This window comes from Thermobia domestica, chromosome 13, assembly GCF_964235325.1.
Source record: "Thermobia domestica chromosome 13, izTheDome1.hap1.1, whole genome shotgun sequence".
In the NCBI taxonomy this organism is placed as follows: domain Eukaryota; kingdom Metazoa; phylum Arthropoda; class Insecta; order Zygentoma; family Lepismatidae; genus Thermobia; species Thermobia domestica.
The window spans coordinates 140,283,232-140,297,923 of NC_137466.1; the positions used below are offsets into that span (position 1 = coordinate 140,283,232).

A 14,692-nucleotide genomic window follows, 5' to 3' on the forward strand; every position below is an offset into this window, starting at 1 on the left:
CGGCCATCTTAAAACTCGCCATATTGGAGTTATCGAAAATAAAGAAACTGGAAGGAAGCCATGTGGCATATCAATTTAGGCTAGCTTGTTCCCAGAAATTCAAATATGATGTTAGTGTACACTGTTGTTCCCACTTTTGTACAATCATTCTTAAGGTGCATAACAGATGCAACTAAACGTGCATAGATCTGTTGTCAATCCAAAATTAGTCCTACTTACTTCTGAACTTTTGACACCTTAAAGTTTTATATCGGTTGCTCAAATGCACCTTTCAAGATTGCTTTAACAATACAATAGTTTCTTATCAACTGCAATAATTCTTGAACTCTTCTTAACCCTTAACGAGTTTTCGTTACCATTTGGCTACAGCACTATTTTGATCTTATTCTTGGTTTACGTTGAATCGGCTGAAATGGCAGAAGACACTACCATTAATTTCGTGTGTTCAAAATTTCCAGAATCCGTAACTACTCAACACATAAGTGTTTGTAAAAACTAATTTCGTATTAGAATTTCTGGGAACAAGCTAGCCTAAGTTGATATGCCACATGATTTCCTTCCCGTTTCTTTATTTTCGATAACTCCAATATGGCGAATTCTAAGATGGCCGACATGGTGCGCAATATACCTATTCCGAAGAGCTTCACACTAGTTACTCACACCTTAAATTTGATATCAATTCCTCCACTCGTTTCAAAATTACACGATGTTTATATGCACTTTCTGCGTCCTGTATTCGAACTTTGGACCCCTTTATCACCGGCCCTGTTTACGGTCTGCCGCTAAAAGCATGTTTCTCTCGGTTTCTTTTGGTGCTGCATCCGATGATAGCAAGCATTTTCAGAAATCGAATTGACAAGAAAAGAATGGTCCCTTGTACCAATGTTTTTTTTTAAATTATTATTTTTAAATCTTACTTTTGTTTATTGCCAGCTCAGTGGAAGAATCAAGGTTAGCCAACCGGAACATTAAAGCGATCTACTGAAAATGTCTCCGCGAGCTACTAGTTGCTCGCCATCGACGGTTTGGCGATCACCGATATAGAGGGTCAAAAGTTTTGCGTCCGCTGATGGAAGTAATATTGAAACTGGAAGAGACAGAAATCAACCATTTCTGGTTTTTTTAACGTTGATCACTAGAGCTCGGAAGTTGAAAACCTAAAAATTGCCCCCCCAAAAAAGGACCTATGAAAAGATCTAAAAATATCTAAAAAGAACCTAAAAACTGGAAAAAGTACGTAAAAATAACACCCAATTTAATTAGAATTATATTTAATGAATATAATGCTCAAGAAATACAAGCTCCTGGTATGATAACGGTCTATCCTTCTTCCACAAACTGAAGTACAAACTAAAATAAGAAAACTTCCCCACTCTCACCCCCCTGCTCTAGGACATTGTTACGCCTCCTTATCTGACTTGTGATTGTTGCAGATCTGGTCTTATCAGTCCAGTCGTTGAAGTATGTCTTTTGAATTTTCTTTACTAAAGAAAAGATGTTTAAGAGGTGGTGGTGATTCGAGCTAATGGCCAGTAAATATATTATCGAAAGATGAAATGCAGAAAAAGACATTAAGACCTATGAAAAGCTTTAAAAAAAGACCAATAAAAAAAAGAAAAAAATAGACAAATAAAATCAAGCATTTTCTGGCCTATAATGACCCAAAATGAACATATATCATGTTAAGACTCGTCTTCGAGCACTAGTAAAAAATAAAATTTTTCCTCAACTTCTGGGCCCTATTGATCACTATTAAAGTGAAAACGGTGATAGATAACGAGAAGTGGTTTTCTGCAGTTGATTAAGCATACCCCCAGAAACGTAATCTCTATTTCTTAATTTATTTCTAAAACCGGAAGTGATAAAAATTGAATACAATTTTTTTTAATACGGTCTAAAAAGACAAAAAAAGGAGGTACGGCGGCCCGGTGGTAAAGCGATTACCTCAGATGCATGGAATCTCTGGTTCGATCTCGGTGGACAACATAGTGTCCGTGAATTCTGTTGGGCACTCCTGTTTCCTCCCTCATTCTCATTCCAGCAATTCTTCCATCATCATTCACTTACTTTAATCATTCGTCTCGCATAGCCTAAAGAGCGTAATAGTGGGACGTTAAACCGAAAGATTTCATTTCATTTATTAAATAGACTAAAAATAATAAAATATAGAGACAAGAGATTTTTAAATCGAGTTAGCATTTTAAGAATAGGTACCTACAATCCTACAATCTTCTCTCTTGACCCTCTGTTCGAACCAATGATGTTATAAGATAGAGGATGTGTCCATACGTATCTTCATCATATGAACTCAATGAAGCCAAAAAAAAACAACCGAACATCGTCTGAGCCGTAACGTCTAATTGGCTACTCACGTTTCCGCCATGATTGTTGGCTCGAAACGTTTGCGATCTTAGTGGCGCGGAGTGGTCAGAGTAGGTGTGGCCGAAGCTGTGACGTATGGCTTCACGATTTTGTTGTATGGGCAGATCCTCTATTTTATAACATCCTTGGTTCGAACCGTAAGTGACAAAAAACTATTACCACTGCCGTTGTTACCGGTTTAGCCAGGAATTCGTCTTGTCCTCCTCAAAGAAATCCAACAAGTCTTCTTCACTCAACACAAACACCTTCCCCACGGCCAATGCTTGCTCCCACTGACCTCAAATTGCGCAGCGGGGTTCCCTATAGTGGCCTTGGCGTGCGTCTCAGGCGCTATTATGCACCGCCCCTCCCTTCGTGTAGAATAGGGGCACCAGTGTTGCCAGACCTACTGATTTTTGCAGGAAATCTCCTGCTTTTTCTACGTTCTACTGATCTACTGCGAAAGAAAATGGAAAGTGAATCATCTCCTGATTTTTCCTTATTCCGAGAAGTTGAAGAAATATTAATATTGAATTTTTATTTTTTTTCTTTAATAAAAAGATTAAATTTCTCTCTATGCATACACAAAGCTCTGTGTACAATATAGTTACAGTTTTGGTGTACCTATATAATATGAATACAAGGATACAACTGTAAAGTACGGGACAAGAATATACAACCAAAAACTCCATTAGTTTTAAAGGCATTTTTGGTCGTCTATTCTAGTCCTCTACTTTACTTCATCTTCTATATGCATGATGGTTGGTGATCTTTATGACTTACTGTAAAATTTACGAGTAGGCCTACGTGTTGTTTAGATTGGGATTTGGATTGGAAGAGTAGTTTAGATCACCTCCCCACGATCGTCAGCGAAAAATCGTCTTACATCATGATCACGTGTGACTGTATCATATAGCTATACTATCCTTAGGTGTGTGATAAGACAGTTTCCCACCCCACTTTGCTCTATCACTACGTCTTACTTCACACACATGTGTGAATCAAACATTATCAATATAAAGGGGGCATTAGGGTTTTTCTACCTCCGAAAGATTACCTAGTCATTGGAAAACATTTTCTTTGAAACTTAATTTTGAAGTAATTAAAATTCTAATTTATGTTTTCTATGTATTGTTTAATTTTGAAATGAAAGTAATAATGAATTATGGACTGCTTGTTTTAACCACTGTTCCCTTAATAATGACATTTTTTTTTTTTTTTTTTTGCTAGCTCTGGATTTGCACTTAAATACAGCCACTTTATATGTTTGCTGCTTTCTGCTGTTTCTTTTTTTTTTAAAAAAAATCTTCGAGTCTTTTGCTTTTCCAACTGATAAGTCTCGCAACACTGAGGGGCACTTGTAGGCCAAATACCGCTTATTTTATCATGCTTGAATGTAGCTAATTTAGCATTATGCGGAATACCATTTATTAGCAGGGTTTTACTCTAAGGATTTAATTTTGGAGGTTTCTTCCTTGTCTTTAATTGATGTAGTTAGTTTTTTCTTATTATTTTTTTCTACAGGTTTGACTGTATGTTATTCTGTGCGTTTAAAATTGTATTTAACAGGTAAGGGGTTCGGAGGAGCTATTATTCATTCTATTAGAGATAATGAAGGGTGAATTATATGCCAGGGTATACTAGGATTGGTAGTAATAGCAATTTTGGGAGATGCAAGATTAAGTTGATTAATTTTTCCTAGTGTTAATTGTGTTGTGTTATCTTTACACTTGAAAATGGGTGCCTTGCTTGTCAGTGTGGTGGGTCTGTGAGTTGGCATTTTGTTAGCTAGTTATTCTATTGGCCAATCTTTACTATTTATAAAGTTTTATTTTAGTTTTACAATAATAGGAAGTATATGATTTTTGAATTATCTTTCAACAAATTATGTTATTAAATTACCTTTATATGTAGGGGGAGTATATTATAATAATATTGATCAGGGTTGAAGTGAATATGTTGGAGCTCAAAGAATATACTGTATGACAGTTTTAAGGGTGGTTCAATGTTAATTCAACGATCACAAGACAATTTATTTAAAATGTATTTTTCATTATTTTTTAAAATTTTTACTATTTTTCTTTGTTTCTTTATGTTTGTGTATTCAGATAGCTTATATTGAAAGCATAGTATTGACGATATTAAGAAGAAGTATATTCAGTGAATAGCACTCCCTGAGGAGAGTACTTTCTTTTTTACCCCGAAAAGGTAATGTAATGTTACTATACTAAGAGGGTTACGGTCATTAATGTTAAGAGATGTTAACGGTCTAATCCGCTAAAGATAGAAGTTAGCAGCTTCTTCTTGAATATTCATATCTCCTTAGTTGGGAAGATAAAATCCCAGTGATATCATTAACAGTGAGATGCCTCTTTTTGGCTTCAACTAAGCAAATAGAGGTCAAGTGACCAGAAGTTCAGGTCGAAACTGAATGCAATTTTTGCTTCCTATTTGAGATAAGTTGATAACAACACGTTTTGAATGCAACCCAAATATTATATTTAACTATTGACCCTATTATTTAGTCAGCTCATGTTAAAGATCCTTGCTTTCATTCGTGGTAAAGTCCTACAAGGGGAATTACTAAGAATGTTAGTCTAACGAGGGATCATGATAATGTGTTGGTGTTGTTAATAGTAATTGTTATTGGTAAGAGAAGAGAAATTCTACATCAAAAATGAGGAAGATTACTGCGATAAGAAAGAATCGTAGGGAGAAGGGAATTCGAACAGATGACTTAGGATCAAATCCATATTCAAAGGGAGAGCTTTTTTCTCGGTAATTAATGGTTTTCTTTGAGAGAAGAGTTGAAATGGCTATGACAGACAAATAGTTATGGTTAGTAGAGCGGTTGTTAGAATTGTGTTGATTACCTATTTCATTTAGATGATCATTTTGATTGGAAGTCAAATATACTTTTTATATTAAATAGGCTAACCTCTTCATCAAAAATAGAAATATAAAGGAATAATCATACTACGTCTACAAAGTGTCAGTATCAGGCAGCAGTTTCAAATCCAAAGTGGTGTGTGGGGGAGAAGTATGATAGAAGATGGCGTGATAGACAGGTGGCTAGGAATGTGGAGCCGATAATAACATGTAAGCCTTGAAAACGTGTTGCTATGAAGAATGTTGAGCCATATACAGCATCCGCAATGGTGAATGGGGCTTCGTAGTATTCATATCCTTGTAGGGCTGTAAAGTATAAACCTAAAAGGATTGTGAGTAGTAGACCTTGTGTTGCCTGACTGTGGTTAGCTTCTATTAATCTATTACGAGCTCTTGTTACAGTAATTCCTGAGGCTAGTAGAATTGCAGTATTAAGGAGAGGAATGTGTATTGGGTTGAATGGTACAATTCCTGTAGGAGGCCAGAATGAACCAATTTCTACTGTTGGTGCCAATGCCTACTGTGGAAGAAAGCTCAGAAGAATGAAATAAAGAAGAATACTTCGGAAACAATAAATAAGATTTTGCCCCATCGAAGGCCTAATGTTACTTGAATAGTGTGCAATCCCTGGTATGTTCTTTTTCGGGTCAAGTCTCGTCATCATTGAATTATAGTTAGTATTATGATTAGTATACCAAGGACGAATAAGGAGGAATCATATTGATGGAATCATTTAGTGAGACCTGTAGGTGTAATTAGGGCCCCTAGAGCTCCAGTAAGTGGTCAGGGGCTTTGGTCAACTAGTTGGTAAGGATGATTTTGTGGTGCTGACATAAGTAACTTCTCTTGAATATAATGTGACTAGAACTGCGAATACCTAGGATTGGATTGCTGCAACGGCGAATTCTAGTATTAGTAGGGTGATTTGACCAATTATTAATAGTGAAAGTATGGACAATGTTAAGGAAGGCCCAGTATTACCTAATAGTGTTAGAAGGAGATGGCCTGCAATTATGTTTGTTATTAATCGTACGGCCAAGGTTCCTGGTCGGATAATGTTTCTGATTATTTCAATACATACTATGAATGGTATAAGAGGGGCTGAAGTTGCAGAAGGAACGAGGTGAGCAAATATGTGTTGAGTCTGATTAATTCAACTGTAAATTATGAAGCTTAACCATAAGGGAAGTGCTAAGGTCAGTGTAAAAGTTAAATGCCTAGAACTAGTAAATACGTAGGGAAATAGCCCTATAAAGTTGTTAAATAAGATAAAAGAGAATAAAGAAATGAATAAGAAGGTTCTTCCTTGGTGACTAGTAGGAAGAATGGTTTTAAATTCCTTATGAAGAGTTAGGGTAATTTTATTTCATAAGATGTTCGGTCGTCCAGGGAGGAACCAGAATGGTCTGGGAATAATTACTAAACCAATTACTGTTCTAAGTCAATTGAGTGATAGAGTATATTTATAATTGAAGCAGAGGGATCAAAGGTTGAAAAAAGGTTTGTTATCATTTTCAGTTTATGGTTGTTTTTTAAATATCGATACTGTCTATAGTGGGGCAGGGAGTGTCTGAGTTGAAATATGCAATGGATGCGAATAGGAGATAGCATAGGGAGAATACAATGAATAAGTCATTTTAGAGGTGATATTTGAGGAATAGAAAAATACTATTGAATAGTGACTTAAGCTTAACATGCTTATGTTAACTAATTTTCCCCGTTGGAAGTAATTGTTATTTTACTATCTTTTGGTTTAAGAGACCATTGCTTACTTTCAGCCATTCAATGAAAGTTCTTGTATAATTTTTGTTATTCAGTTAATAAATACTGGATGAGGGCAGGCATTTTCTGGCCTACAATGACCCAAAATGAACATATATCATGTTAAGCCTCGCCTTCGGGCACTAGTAAAAAAGAGAATTTTTCCTCAACTTCCGGGCCCTATTGATCACTATTAAAGCAAAAACGGTGATAGATAACGAGAAGTGGTTTTCTGTAGTTGATTAAGCATCCCCCAAAAATCTCATCTCTATTTCTTAATTTATTTATAAAACCGGAAATGATAGAAATTGAATACACTTTTTTTAAAAAAAATACGGTCTAAAAAGAGAAAAAAAGAGGTACGGTGGCCCGGTGGTAAAGCGATTACCTCCGATGCATGGAGTCTCTGTTTCGATCTCGGTGGACAACATAGTGTCCGTGAATTCTGTTGGGTACTCCTGTTTCTCCAGCAATTCTTCCATCATCCTTCACTTAATTTAATCATTCGTCTTCCATAGCCTAAAGAGCGTAATAGTGGGACGTTAAACTGAAAGATTTCATTTCATTTATTAAATAGACTAAAAATAATAAAAATATAGAGACAAGAGTTTTATCTTCTCTCTTGACCCTCTGTTCGAACCGTAAGTGGTAAAAAGCTACTACCACTGCCGTTGTTACCAGTTTAGCCAGGAATTCGTGTTGTCCTCCTCAAAGAAGTCCAACAAGTCTTCTTGACGGAACACAAACACCTTGCTCACAGCCACTGCTTGTTCCGACTGACCTCAAATTGCGCAGCGGGGTTCCCCATTGTTGCCTTGGCATGCGTGTCAGCGGCCATTATGCTCCGTACCTCCCTTCGTGTCTACGTACATAACTTATTGGACGACCCTCGTATCAGTCGACAGATATTATTTAACTAAACAAAATGACACGATTCAGGCTCCCCTCTAAATTCATCCCCCCTTTCTTAAAAGCTTTAGTGAATAAATTAAAAACACTATACTATCTAGAAAACTCTATTATATGAACTAATAACACAGGTCTCAACCAAAAGCTGTTTGCATAAGTTTAGCTGATTTTTATGCTTCTGGGTACATCGAAGTCGAAAATGACCTCCGTTTCTTCCTGGGACGTCAAGTTTTTGCACAATCGAAATGAAACGTGGTCAAGCGGGTTGCTGGAAATCGCTAAATTGCAAATGCATCACACGAAAATAAAAATGAACATGTAAGATCAAATATATTTGTGCTCCCCGAAACATGAAAATACATGCATATTTGTCCGGATGGGGATCACTGACACATATCGTAATGTGTCATGATTGAGAGTGCAAGATTACGAAGAGAAACAAAAATAATAAATCTGTTCATAAAACGAATTTAGTCAGATTACATCTTAGATTTGTAAAACTTTTGTAAGTAGTTCTGGTTACACTATTTATCGCTGAAATACTACGAGAAGCGGGGTTTTTGTTAGCTCTTATATTAGAAAACTCATATCCGACAAAGACTTCATCAGTTCAATTACTGCAACTCAAAAAGAGGCTTGGGTTGCCTTTTCTGTGGTCATCGAAACGTTTTTGGGAAACCGAAAGGACCCACAGTACAAGGAAATGGTGGAAAAAATGTTGCATTCGTTCCGAAAGTTTGGTTGCTCCATGAGCTTAAAAGTCCATTTTCTCAACTCCCACCTTGACTACTTTCCTGGCAATGTGGGAGCACTGAGTGAAGAGCAGGAGGAGCGTTTCCATCAATATATCGAAAAATGGAACGACAGTATCAGGGGAACTGGAGTGTTACGATGGTGGCAAACTACTGCTGGATGTTGTTTAGGGATCTTTCGGCAGCCACCTACATAAGAACAAGCTCCAACCGAAGTTTGACCTTTAAAACAAGACGATTTCAAAAGCAATCTGATTGAGGGTGGTATTACTTTTTTTGTCTTCACGTGTGTGCGTGTTTGTGTACATTAATTTGTGTTATGCTGTTAATGGTGTTTCTGTAAATCGCATATTTGTATTCATATTTTGTTCAACAATGACTACCCGTTTGCTCGAAACCCAGACGTCCCAGGACAGAAGTGAATAGGCCCTATATCAGGCAAAGCGAGTAACGTAATTTATAGTCAATTTAATATAGATGGCAGGAAATGATTGACCAAGTTTGTGACGTCACTCTAATTATGTGTTTTGTTTTCACGAGAGAGAAGAAGAAAAGAAATTACACATTTTGCTTTTGAAAAAAAGTTCACAAGGTAAGATTTTCAGAAACTTTTCCTACTATTCTGTGGAATGTTTGCGAACATAGCATGCATGAATACTGTGGGGTCTTACCTTTATTTTCATATTAGAAAGCAATAGTAACTAGGCAGTGCACATACTGTAGATATTCTTTTGTTTCATGTGTCAGTGTGGGACAAAAAGAATAATTTTAGAAGGAGAAAAACTAATAGAGATCCACTGTCAAAAATCTCTACAAGAGAAGAGTGCAAAGTATAGTAAGTTCAATAAATACCGAAGCAGGTACTAAATCACTTTCCTTGAAAGAACTAAAAGAAAAAAGAAGAAAATGTCCCGATCAAGATATTTCTGCAAGAAGAAATATTCTTGCTGCTGCTATAGATATATCAAATACATCTTTAATTAGAACGAAAAAAGTCACTTTCAAAATCTTCAGAAGAAGACGGTAGTTACCAGTACAAGTTTTGGCATGAATATTATTCACACTCACCTACCGAAGACTGGATCCAATGGTCTATTTGTCTATCATGGTTTCACGAAAATTGCACTGATTATGAGGGTCAAGACATTTACGTTTGTGATCTATGCAAACCAAGCATGTGATGTGATATTCTAAGCTCTAATTTGTTTTCATTAGTTTGTTTGTTGTTACGCAGATTGTTGTCATTAAGGTTACTTTTGTTTAAAAGAAACTGGACACATAACATAGAACACTGTCTATTTGATAAGAAATTAAACCTATATGGACTTGAGCTCTTTAAATGTGTTTAAGTCTAGTTGTAGATCCAATTCCACATTATTCAGGTAGGTCCTCCCCATATATATAAGAATACTCACATATTAAAGGCCAAAGTTTAGTATAAATATGCAAAATATAAGCTATATTGAACTTTGGCCTTTAATATGTGAATTTTCGCTTATTCACTTTGCCCCACTGTTATGATCCGCAAATAAATTGCAATAGTTCAGTTATTACGTAATATTGCTTATGTATATAAGATTATCATTATCCTTATATTATCATTTAGAAGTTTAAGAATCATAAAATATTTCCTTAAAGTTTTAATTTCCTTGCCCTAATTTTAGTTGTCACTTGAAGCTGTTGAAGTTAACTGGTCCGTTTTGCCCTCCTTTCCCCTAGATTCATATTTAAGCGAAATCCATCTTATATAATCGCATCCTGCGTTTTGGTCTTCCTAATGGCCTTTTCGCGATTGAGTTTCCAGTTAAAATTTTGTAAGCGTTCCTACTTCCTTCCAATCTCGATACATGATCTGCTTGTTTGAGACCCTAGACTTAATGAGTCTAAATATGTTAAGCCAACGATATAAATTATGTAGATCCTCGTTATGAAGTTTCCGTCACTTCTCCTAGAAATGAAAATGAAATGAAATATTTCAGTTTAACGTCCTGAGAATGAATTAAATGAAAAAAGTAGGAGAAAACGTTGGAATCTCGAGAAAACTCTAGTATTTGTCCACCACGAGTTACCATCGAACCAGGAACACCACGCACCAGAGGTCAATGCTTTATTACTATGCCATGCTGTCCTCCCCATCCCTCATGGGTTCGAACATTCTCCTCATGACTTTATTTCTAAATTACAGATTTGTATGATTTTATCCCATCTGCGAATAACAGTATATAACATCTAGCCATCGACTTCTTTGTCAAGCATGGTTTTAATACTAGTTATTATTGGCTGCAGACCTAATAATTTCTTCTGGTTGTGCTTTAGTTTTTCTTTACGACGGTTCACAGGTAGGCAGTAGATACTAATTATTACTGTAGGTGTTGTAATCCCTGCCTTATTTATCCCTCAAATTCCTTTTGCCCTCTTCTTTCTTTTATGACAAAAATGTACTGTGTATGATCCTGTGAAACTATGATAAGATTGATTAAATTATTTTTATTTACACCCTTTATTAGCAGAAGGATTACAGTTTAAAGTAAAACATGGCGAAATCTCTACCATTTTAGGACGGTTCAATCCTCTAATGCTGGGAATTGAACCAAGAATCTCGTGCTGTAAAACCAGATGAGTTCGTTATTAGACCAGAGATGAAAGATCACAGTAAGAAGAATCAAATCTTCTAATTTACTTTTGAAGAAGAAACAGAGAACACTTGTGAATGGATTTTTGAGAATATTATATGGTTGATGAAAATGACATGTTTCATTGTTATTGCATGTGCATTTTAGGGGATTAATCTTAGAATGTATATACAACGTCCTTCCGGCAGGACGTAATGTTCTAAAAGTCTTACTACGTATGTCTGTCTATGAATTAGAGTACTTTGTGTAAGTCTAGCGGGACAGAAAGTTCTCCTGGTGGAAAGAGCATAAACTCTAGTTTTAGTGCAAAAAATAATCACATTGGTACGACAGTTAAGTTCAGTGATGGCGGAATGTTTTCTAAAAGTGGTCGGTGTGTTGAGTTGATATTTAGTTGTGTGTACGTTTACGCTCCTATTTTTAACACCAAACAGTAATAATTGTGAAGTAAAACGAATTTTGGTGATAACTGGGAAATGTTAAGGCTACTTTTATGTTGTTTATTGTATATTTTAAAATGCGTACTGCTCGAAGGTTTCCCTTCTTACAGAAGGACTAACTCACATTATTTCCATTAAGGAGGTGTGTCCTGCCAGCAGGACGGCCTCTCGTGTACAAAAGTCCTTCCGGCAGTTCTGATTATTTATTTAAGTTTTCCCATTATTCAGCTGCAAGTGTGATTGTAAGAGTGGAATCAAAGCACATCATAATTTGTTTGATAACTGAGTCTATAGCCTCTGGGCCTATAGATAGAGCGAGTTGAGTAATTTTTTCTTCTTTAATCGATATACGTATCTTCTTGGTTTAAAAGCTGTGTGGTAGTTTTCCTTGTATGCTGTGTGTTGCTCCTACCGCTCTCTATTTCATCCATTGGCATTTAGGGAGATCCCCGCTGGTCGTTTAAAAACAATAACTTCTTGCGTCGTTAAAATAAGGTTTTTCTTCTCTGAGAAGTATTATATTAGTGTTCGCTAATACTTGTGATGGCAACGCAATAGTCAGATATTTCAGCAGTCCAGTGGCTTTACGTTACAGGTAAGATGAAAGTTTCTTTTATTATGATACACAAAGCTTTCTCTTCTATACTAGGTAAAACAATTTTATTACTTCTATTTCTTGAAGAGCATAAAGGTTAGAAGAATTAATTAGATCATTAGATGGGAAGTTTTGACTTAGTAAAAGTACCATCAACCAATAACAAGAAAACGCATATTTACGACAAATATTAACTTTTTGTTGAAAACCTTTTACAGAGTGATTCTTTTAAAACTCACGGATTTCATTTGGATCTAGGACTTCTAACTGAGGTCCGATTTTCATACGGTTTGTGGCAAATGATCAAGTAAGGATGAGAGATTTATGGGACTATATTTACTGGTTTAAATTCATCCGGGGTAATATCGGCCACGCCTCAAGAAAAACAGCAAATATTCTCCAGTGTACCTTGCAACTGGAATGAGGTTTTGGATTTTTGAAGCGAAATTGCTGAATACAAATTAAGTGTTAGTGAGAATACAAATTAAGTGTTAGCGATAACACCCAAAAATTCCATGTTGAATAACTATAGTCGATTTTATGCGACTAACAACGGAGAGATTTCTTGGGCGACCTAAGGAGTCGATAAATGACATTTTCCACAAGAGCTGCCTACAGGGTCCGATGCTTCCTGTCTCACTCAGAAGCTATCTTGTTTCTTCCAATTTATTCACTAGCAACCATCGGTATAGTATGTTACTATCTGGGGCAGAACGTGAGGCAAATTTGTTTCTAAATTACCTTCGCGAAGCAACAACAGATTCCGTTTACCAAATACGTTTACCAAATACGTTTAACAATAAACTCATGTTGCTCAAAAGAGTGCACTATTCTCATTGTCTTCTAATTATACTCACACAGTAGCACAGAATTGTACAGCGCAATTCCCAATACAACGGCCCAGTTTCCTATTTCTTATTCTTATTGACCTTGGCGAGGTTTCATGTACGATGAAAATTCAAATCTTCACACCGCACCGCACTTGATTCCAATTGTAAGATACACTGGCCAGTGGCGGATCCAAGAGGGGGCTATAGGGGCTATACCCCCCTTGACACGTAGGTATACATTGGATAAAATGGACTTCAATCCTGCTTTACACTGGATAAAACGACAAAATATGGTTTAGCCCTTCCCTTGATCATATCCTGGATCCGCCTCTGACACTGGCGAATATTTGCGGCTTTTCTTGAGGCGTGGCCGATATTACCCCGGATGAAAATAAACCAGTAAACATGGTCCCATAAATCTTCCATCTTTCCTTGATCATTTGCCACAAACTGCATGAAAATCGGACTTTTGTTAGAAATTCTAGACCCAAATGAAATCCGTGAGTTAAAAAAAAAAAAAAAACTCACCCTGTAGTTTCAGACAATTGGCATGATCTATTTTTAACCTAGGAAATTAATCTGTTAATCTTGTCTCTAAAATAGTTATATACTTCACTTCAAAATTTTAAAAACGATAGTATTGTTATTTTTAAGTAACGCGTGGATAAAAATTTATGTCGTCATTCCAATATCACAGTATTCATCGTTCAAATCAAGAGGCTGGACAGGCCGTTTTGTGTTGTTATTTCGAATGATTCGTTCTTGACACTATTAGTGATGGTTTAGCCCTCTGTACTGATCTATGGGCTAGCACCCACGCCTTTCGTGCATGTGATCACGTGTTCAATTCCCGGTGCAAAAGCATTAAAATTTAAACGTAGAACGGTGGCTCGAATCCTACCTTAAAGTAAGGTTCACGTCTCATATAGCCTCGGTGCTGAAGAGAGACGTCAAACTTCGATAAACTTACAAAGAAACAAACAAATGAAAGTGGTTCCTTTAAATATACTGTAGCTCCTGGACGACATATTTTCTATTGTTTAATATTAATTATTTTTAATATAGGTCTAATATGATTTGACAACTGTACCTGAAACCATGGTTGTAAAGAAGTATTAATAAACATTTGAGTTTGAGAATCTAAGATCATGCTCTTTATTATTTAGGAGCCTTTTTCTTATCTTATACTAGTACCTGCATCACTGAAACGTATTGTTTTATAGATTCTTTACTAGCTGTGAAGAACTAGTAAAAACTAGATATTTCTTAAGCATGACCTATTGGCTGAAATGTATTCAAACAGATAAGAAGGGGGTCTTTACATTTTTCTTAAAAATAGAAAAGATAACAAGTGTCTGTAAGTTACATAATCTGTAAACACAAACATGTCTAGTTGAGGAAACATCTCTAGTTCCCATGTCTCTTTTATTCTTTATTAACTTCGTTGACGAGATACTTTAAGGGGGAAGGATCTGAGTATAATTGAAACAGTTCTAACTGCCAGGCACGTAGCCAAGGGGGG

The 14,692-nt window shown here is 36.1% G+C and overlaps 2 protein-coding genes across 4 annotated transcripts in view; one reads left to right on the top strand and one right to left on the bottom strand.

The window, feature by feature from the left end:
- Positions 1 to 2,693, bottom strand: part of LOC145668590 (cytochrome P450 6k1-like) — a 34,791-nt gene extending 32,098 nt beyond the window's left edge. For 2 of the 3 annotated variants that reach the window (XM_081736608.1, XM_081736603.1), the window contains exon 1: positions 2,542 to 2,687. The gene's annotated coding sequence lies outside the window, so the exon portion shown is untranslated. Of the gene's footprint in view, positions 1 to 2,541 lie in introns of all 3 variants that reach the window. The other variant, XM_081736605.1, reaches the window with a different exon arrangement.
- Positions 2,694 to 12,055: 9,362 nt separating this feature from the next.
- The window catches only part of LOC145668594 (cytochrome P450 6k1-like), a 172,579-nt gene continuing 169,942 nt past the window's right edge, over positions 12,056 to 14,692 (top strand). Inside the window, exon 1 of the mRNA XM_081736616.1 lies at positions 12,056 to 12,340. The gene's annotated coding sequence lies outside the window, so the exon portion shown is untranslated. The remainder of the gene's footprint in view (positions 12,341 to 14,692) is intronic.